Source organism: Sciurus carolinensis, chromosome 8 (assembly GCF_902686445.1).
Source record: "Sciurus carolinensis chromosome 8, mSciCar1.2, whole genome shotgun sequence".
Taxonomy (NCBI): Eukaryota; Metazoa; Chordata; class Mammalia; order Rodentia; family Sciuridae; genus Sciurus; species Sciurus carolinensis.
In genome coordinates, this window is record NC_062220.1 from 46,307,139 (window position 1) to 46,314,419 (window position 7,281).

Here is a 7,281-nt window from a genome sequence, read left to right on the forward strand (position 1 = left end):
ACCTTTTAAGATCTTACCTAAGTATTTATTCAGCAGAAATGCATTAAATGTTTGTTCAGTTCAGGCAATGTTGCACTTTGGAGGACAGCAGTAGTAGAACTTGGACATTCTTTAGACAAAACATTAAACAGCATGATGCAAAAGCTTTCAATGTATACTAGAAAATTAAAAACCTGCACTGAAATTGAACATTAAAGAAGCCCTGGATTTTTTTTTCTTTTTTATGGAGATCATAAAATGATGACAGTCAGAACCACTATTATTTTTAACTGAAAAACAACAACAACAAAAAAAGCAGCATTAGTGTTTTAAAATACAATTCAAGCAGGATGTGATGGTGCATACCTGTAATCCCAGCATATCGGGAGACTGAGGCAGGAGGATCACAAGTTCAAAGCTAGACTGAGCAACTCAGTGAGACCCTGTCTCTAAATAAAATATAAAAAATAGGCTGGGGATATGCCTCAGTGGTTAAGCACCCCTGGGTCCAATCCCCAGTACCAAAAAATTTAAAAATAATAAAAATAAAAAAATAAAATACAATTCAAAAACAGTATTGAAATTAATAAGTTATCAGCAAGTACATGATCATACTCCACATATTTTCTCTCTACATTTTATCTTCCACTTGTACATAGATGATGTGCAATCCTATTTTGAATTCCTGCTTTTCCTTACATTGTCTTGCAAATATTTTCCATTTATTTAAATGACTGCAGAATAGTTCATCATGCTGCTGAGTATTTAATTCTTCCCTTAATCCTAGACATCTATTTGGAAGCTGAATTAAATGTGGTGATTAAGATATTTTTAAATAACTTCAATAGTGTTCAGTTCAGAATTCTCTTGCATACCCAGATTCAGTGGCCACTTCATTTATGCAGAGCATAACAAAGATACGTAAAACAGAGGTGTGGGAGGTAAGTGCTCACAAAGGCTCATGTCAGGGAGGGGAGACACAAAGACAAATCCAAAAACCAGGTTTTAATATCTGCCTTCAGTTATTGGACTGAACAATTATTTGGTTCCCCTATTTGGATTTGTTTCACTAGTCACTTATTCTAATTCTGTATTCCCTTTAGTCCATAAAAATAGCCTAAAAATATGTGCAGAAAAGACTTCTGGACTTTCTTTGGTGTGTATTTATCTGCATTTGTTTAGTCCTGTCTTTTCATAAAAATAGTTTAAGGCAGCTCACTTAGGGAACTTTCTGAAGGACTCAGGTCTTTAATAACGATATTTTTCCCATTTGTGTTTTTTATTCTGTTCAATATTTCTTAGTCTTACTTTCTATTACAAGTAGATAACATCTTAACTCTTACTTGCTCTACTTATTTTCTGTAGACATCAGTTTGACATGAACAGTTTCACATCAGCGTTCAGGGTTATTACAAACGTCTCCTGTTTGTCTTTGTTATTACTTCTGTAAATACAACCTGGATAGAGTATTATTTGCTCACACTTCTGAGGTCACAGAACAGTTTTTTTTTGTTTTGTTTTGTTTTGTTTTTCCTAGTTTGTATCTGTCCTAATCAGCTGGGAAGCAAAGGTAACAGAAAACACTAAATGTTGAGAATTTCTGGATTCAAGGCTTTATAATAACCTGCAGCTAGCTGGGCTTTGGAATGCCGACTGCATAGGACAGAAATCAATCTGAACATGTTCCATTGTTCACTAAGACAAGCTATTCTATCATGAACTGGTTCAATCATCACATGGGTCTTTACTTGTTTTTTGTCTGTTTTGTATTCACTACGTAAATTTTCTGTGTTCTATGCTGAGGCATAGGGGCATTTGAGATATGGGAGGAAAAGGATGTGATCCCTAGCAAATATAAATCCTCATGCTTGTGTGGAACGCTGGAATTGACAAACTCTTTTCATGTGTGGCTCTTATGGCAACTTAGTGAGGGAGATAGGGTAAGAATAAATATCCCCATTTTATGGGAATGAAACTGAGACTCAGTATACTCAAACCCATCAGAACTGGAAAAGGGAAGATCTGAGACTCGAACCGAGATATTTCCATCCCTAATCCAACTTGCTTCCCCCTGCCCACACCTACAATTAAGAATTTTCATTAAGTAATTCTTGCCTTTGAGGATTTCCTGTAATTCCTAGTTGCACATTAGTTTTACAACAATCCAAGTTAAGGAGAATCTATGTATTTGTGAAATTACCTCTTTTTTGATGTGGCTTTTACTGTCTCTGGGATGGAACCAACAGTTAGTTCTTTGTCTCACTAAAGAGCTCACTTTATTTCATGAGAAGTTACTCAGCAGAGTGAGATTTCTCAAAATAGCCAACAGATTGGGGCTCCTAAACTGCTTCTTAAGAACATCAGCCTCCCTGGCTGGTGGTGGCTTCTCCCTGGGTTCCCATATTTCCTCTCTTCACTCAGCCAAAGTCCACATTCCTTTCCCTGTCAACAACGCAGTTTGACCCTAGGCCAGAGTGGCATCTTCCTCGGTCCCTTTGAGGTCACAACTAGCGCTGCCCTGTGGACTCACTGGCAGTGGGCATTTGGGGACAGCTGCTGCCCAAGCTTTCAGCAGTAGCCCCTGAAACTGCCTTCACAATGGCCTTGTGTACTCCCCTGTGCCCTGAGAGGAGGACTCTTTCTGCTCAGCCCAGGCCTCCCACCAAGTTTGTTACTTGAGGCCCTCTACCAAAACAGGGTGGCGGTGGAGAGTTGGAGATTATTTGACCACAATTACCTCCTCCTTGCCCCTAGCTGCTTAATTCAGTCAAAGGTGTTGGGACCCCATCCTAGGGAGGTTTGAGTTGTTGTTTCCCAGAAAAGGAAAAACATGAATGTTTTTCTTTTTCTTTCCTATACTGATTTCTAAAGACACAAGGGTTGAGGCCCCTGCACAGAGATATTTTTGCATCTAGTTTGGGAAGAAAGAAAAAAAAGTCTTTACCCAACGTCTGAGAACCTTTTTATTATGAAAACCTGGGATGAACCACTCGGAAGAAGAAAGATGGCATCGCCAGCGAGGTTGGAGTACAACAGCGCCGTCTACTGGACATGAGACTGAGCTCAGGGTGCTGTGCAAGACCATGAGAAAAATGACTAATTCTGCGGGTCCCCGGGGCAGTAAGAAAAGCCATAAAAGACGACCCGACTCTCTTTAAACCCAACACATCTGGTGAGAGGCAATGTCTATGGGTCACTGTTTCCAAAACAAACTCCAGGTTTTGAGAGTTGCTCTTAAAAAAAGTTCAACAAAGTGACTCCCTATACACCCATACCAACCCCCTCCATCTACTGTCATTTTTATGAGACTTCCCCCACCATCAACACTTATTAAACACCCTCTCACCCTGACACCCATACATTCATCCCTTTATTCATTCATTCAGCACCAGACCTTGCTCTAGACCTTGGGGACATCATAAGTAAGACCCAGCACCCTCAAACCATTTGCTGGGCTGCTAGGACTCTGCTCCTATTCTATCGATTTCCTTTCAATTCTTGTCTTTTCCTTCAGTTCACCTCTGAGTCTTTTTCTCTTCTAAGATATCATGGGATATTGGGACATCTGTGTAAATTAGCCAGGTTACTGTATTAATCAGGTAATAGATTTCTTCTCCCAAGTAAATTCCAATCCTTGAATCCTTAAGATGACTATTCAAGATTGATTCTAAAGCTAAGATCCTTAGGCAATCTGACAGATAAATGAAGGGCAAGGAGAGCTGGACTGTGGTTGCATGTCCCTCAACCAATCATCACAGCACTTGCTTTTTTAAACACATGTAAATGGTCAGCTCTGACCAACAAGTTAGAACACAAAGAAAGCTTGAATTTTCTTAGTCATAATTATTTTGCATGAATGAATTATTTTCCATTGTCAGTGAATAAGTGTATAAAATGTGCAGCCAAATTTTTAAAATGAGTAGGACACAGTAATATCAGGAAGCAAAAATAAATAATGTTAATATGCTACAATATACTTTTCTGTAGCTGTCAGGGAAATAGAAATACGCTCCATATATGCTCAGTGTTAAAACAAACATTCTCCACAATAGAAATTATTTGCAGGATGACAGAGGATACCTGCCCAGGACTTCCTAACACTCAGAGGAAGAAAGCCCAAGTATGATCACAAATGCAAGGGACTGAAAAGTGTTTTGGATCCTCTCATTTTTAAACCCAAGTCAACCCAGAAATATTATAGCAATATTATTTTTAAAAGTTTTCTAAGTTGGGCTCAGTGGTCCACACCTGTAATTCCACCTAGTTTTAGGTGGACACAATACCTTTATTTAATTTATTTATTTTTATGTGGTGCTGAGGATTGAACCCAGAAGCAGGGGGATTACAAGTTCAAGGCCAGCCTCAGTAACTTATTGAGACCCTGTTCAAAATAAAAAATGAAAAGAATTGAGGATGTAGTTCAGTGGTAAAACATCCTTGGGTTCCACTCCTGGTGCAAAAAAAAATTTTTTTTAGATAAATTTGAGTTTCTGTGCTATTCTTAGTCTCATCTCAGTAGTTAAAATACATTCATCACCAGAAAATTTTTCTAGGAGTTAGGATTAAACTCAGTGGTAGAGCACTTGCCTAGCAAGTATGAAGTCCTGGGTTTTATTCCAATAATGTGAAAAAAATTTTTTCTACTGATAATTTAAAGCTCTAGATTAAACTTAAACCTGTGTTCTGGCATATGGAGAGGATAAGAGGAAGTGAAGTAAGGATAGAGAGCAACAATTAATCAACTGATTCCTTAGAGTAACACTTGTATTCTTGAAGCCCAAGGCTAATTCTCTTTATAATGTATCTTCTCCATTATAATTCTAGATCGATTGTTTCAAATGAGCCACAGTCTCTTCAGTTTTTCATTAAACATGTTAATAATAGCTCACAGCGGCATGGCATCTTATAGTGAAGTCACAAGACAGCTTCTTAAGCTATATCTGTTGTCCCTTCTATTTATTCCAAAGAGAATGATAAGTGATTTGAATATTTGTGGGTAGCTATTAATCAATGCTTGTAGAGACTTCCCTTATTAAAAGAGTCACAAGTTTCAAACTAAAGAGGAAGGTCTTGGTTTATATTTCCAATTTCTGCAAAGGATGTGAAATCTTAAGGTAATGTTAGCTGTGTTGCTAGAAATGAGAAGCAGCGGTCTCCATATCTCCAACGATGTTTATCATGCCAAAGATCCAATTCTGCAGAAGGTGCCACTCCCACTAGTTTCCTTCCTGGCCTGGAGTATCTGTATCCCAGAGCCTGGAATAAGCACTCTCTCATCCACTGACTCCTGCATTGCAACCGTAACTTTCTGCAGGTCAAAGTAGGACCCCTGTCTGGGTTGTCACCATGAGTGACAGACCAACATTGTGTAGTGCAGTAGATCAATTCACAGTGCAAAAATAATAGTATTTCTTCTTTAGCTGGTGGAGTAAAATCAAAGTGATGGTCTCAAACAACTTAATTTCATCCTTCAGGGGTAAGTCCCTCTTGAGTCCACTATAACTTAAGAGGGATAGGTTGTGGTATAATTCCTTCCTGGTTAAAACATTTTCCTGCCATACATCAATTTACTCTTACTTTTGTCTGCATTTAGTCACTCTTTTTAAAATAAGGGTCGTGTATTTTTAAAATAAAAATGATGGGAGAAAGGGAATTATCCTCAATGAATATGGATAAGGGTTCTATATTCCTTGAGTTTGAAAATTGTCATGAACCTTAGAAACCCACTATTTCACCTGGGGAGTCAATCATGTGGTTGCTTAACCATCTTTCTTCAGTCAATTATTACTCCTTTCAGAATATTCAGTTCGGCCCTTACCAACAAGACTGCATTGTAAAGTCCAGCAACAAGCATTTACAAGAGGCAGTGTTACTCTGTTTTCTATTAGAAACCAAGAAACAGTCAGTATTCCTGTTTACTAATACAGATCATACCAAGCTTTCTGATGAGCAATATTAAAATTGTAAATGTAGGTACAATTTGACAAAGGTTCAACTTTAAGAAATACACTCAATAGAAGTAAGTGGACACATACATTAAAATGTGTATATGAAGATGTTCAATACATTGTTGTTTATAAAAATAAATATTAGGAAAACTAAATATTCATCAATGAAAAAATTTAATGATGCCTTCAGGAATTGGAATACAGCATAATGATGGGAAATGATACACTCTATCTCACTACAGTCAGCTGTGTGCATGTATGCACACACACATTTTCAGAATACATGTTTTCCATATATGTGAGCCCATTTTTAAATATTTTATGTGGTATGTAAGAAAATGTATGCATAGAAAAAGTTTTCAAATAAAAATGTCAACAGCAACTTTACTTGGTTACTAGGATTGCAGGGGAAATTATCCTTCTACTTTATGTTATAATTTTTTTTTTTTTTTTTTTTAGTAAGCATGTATATCTTCTACAATTTTAAGTCTATTGCACTGAGGAAAAAGTAACTTCAGAAAATGCTTTATCAGTGTTCATTTTCCTTAAATGAAACTACTCATGTGAGGAAAAAATTCTATGTACAAAGTATTTTATGTAACAAGAATGATTAAGGAATGAGGTGTTATAGTTAACTGGGAGTGTGCAGAGTTTATGTGGGCACAGGGCAAGGGCACATCAAAAGGAACACTACAAAGTGGCTTTCATCCAAACTTTTAAAACCTTCTATTTTTAATGACTGGACCAAAAGCAAAAATAGGCATCTCTCAATCCAGCACAGTAGTCACTAACCCACATTGCTTGGCTGTAAACATACCTAATTCCTCCTCCCTGCCTCACCCACAGTCTCTCTTGTATATGACTATGACTTGAAGAATTCATAAAGTTGCTGGCCAGGCTTGTCAGCAGAAGGTAAAGGGACTAAGTTTACTTTCCCAGAGCTTTTTTTTTTTTTTTTTTAAGTTGTAGGTGGACACAATACCTTTATTTTATTTATTTATTTTTATGTGGTGCTGAGGATTGAACCCAGTGCCTCACACGTGCTCAGCAAGGGCTCTACCACTGAGTCACAAAGTCACAATCCCGGTCCTCCTAGAGCATTTTAATCCTGAAACAATGCATAAAACTACTGGAGGAAAGGTCTGTGGCATCAAAAAAAAAAAGGAAAATTCATGAGACATACACTCATTTTGCAAAGAGGGAAACTGATTTATAGAAACAAAAGTACTTCTTCACCAGAATGGAACTGCCAGGACCAGAATGCAGTTTCCTGACTTGTACTCCTCTGTCAGTTCCCATCTTCACATCAACATATAGATCCTCTCAAGGAAGAATCCCTGGTCAGGTGTGATGG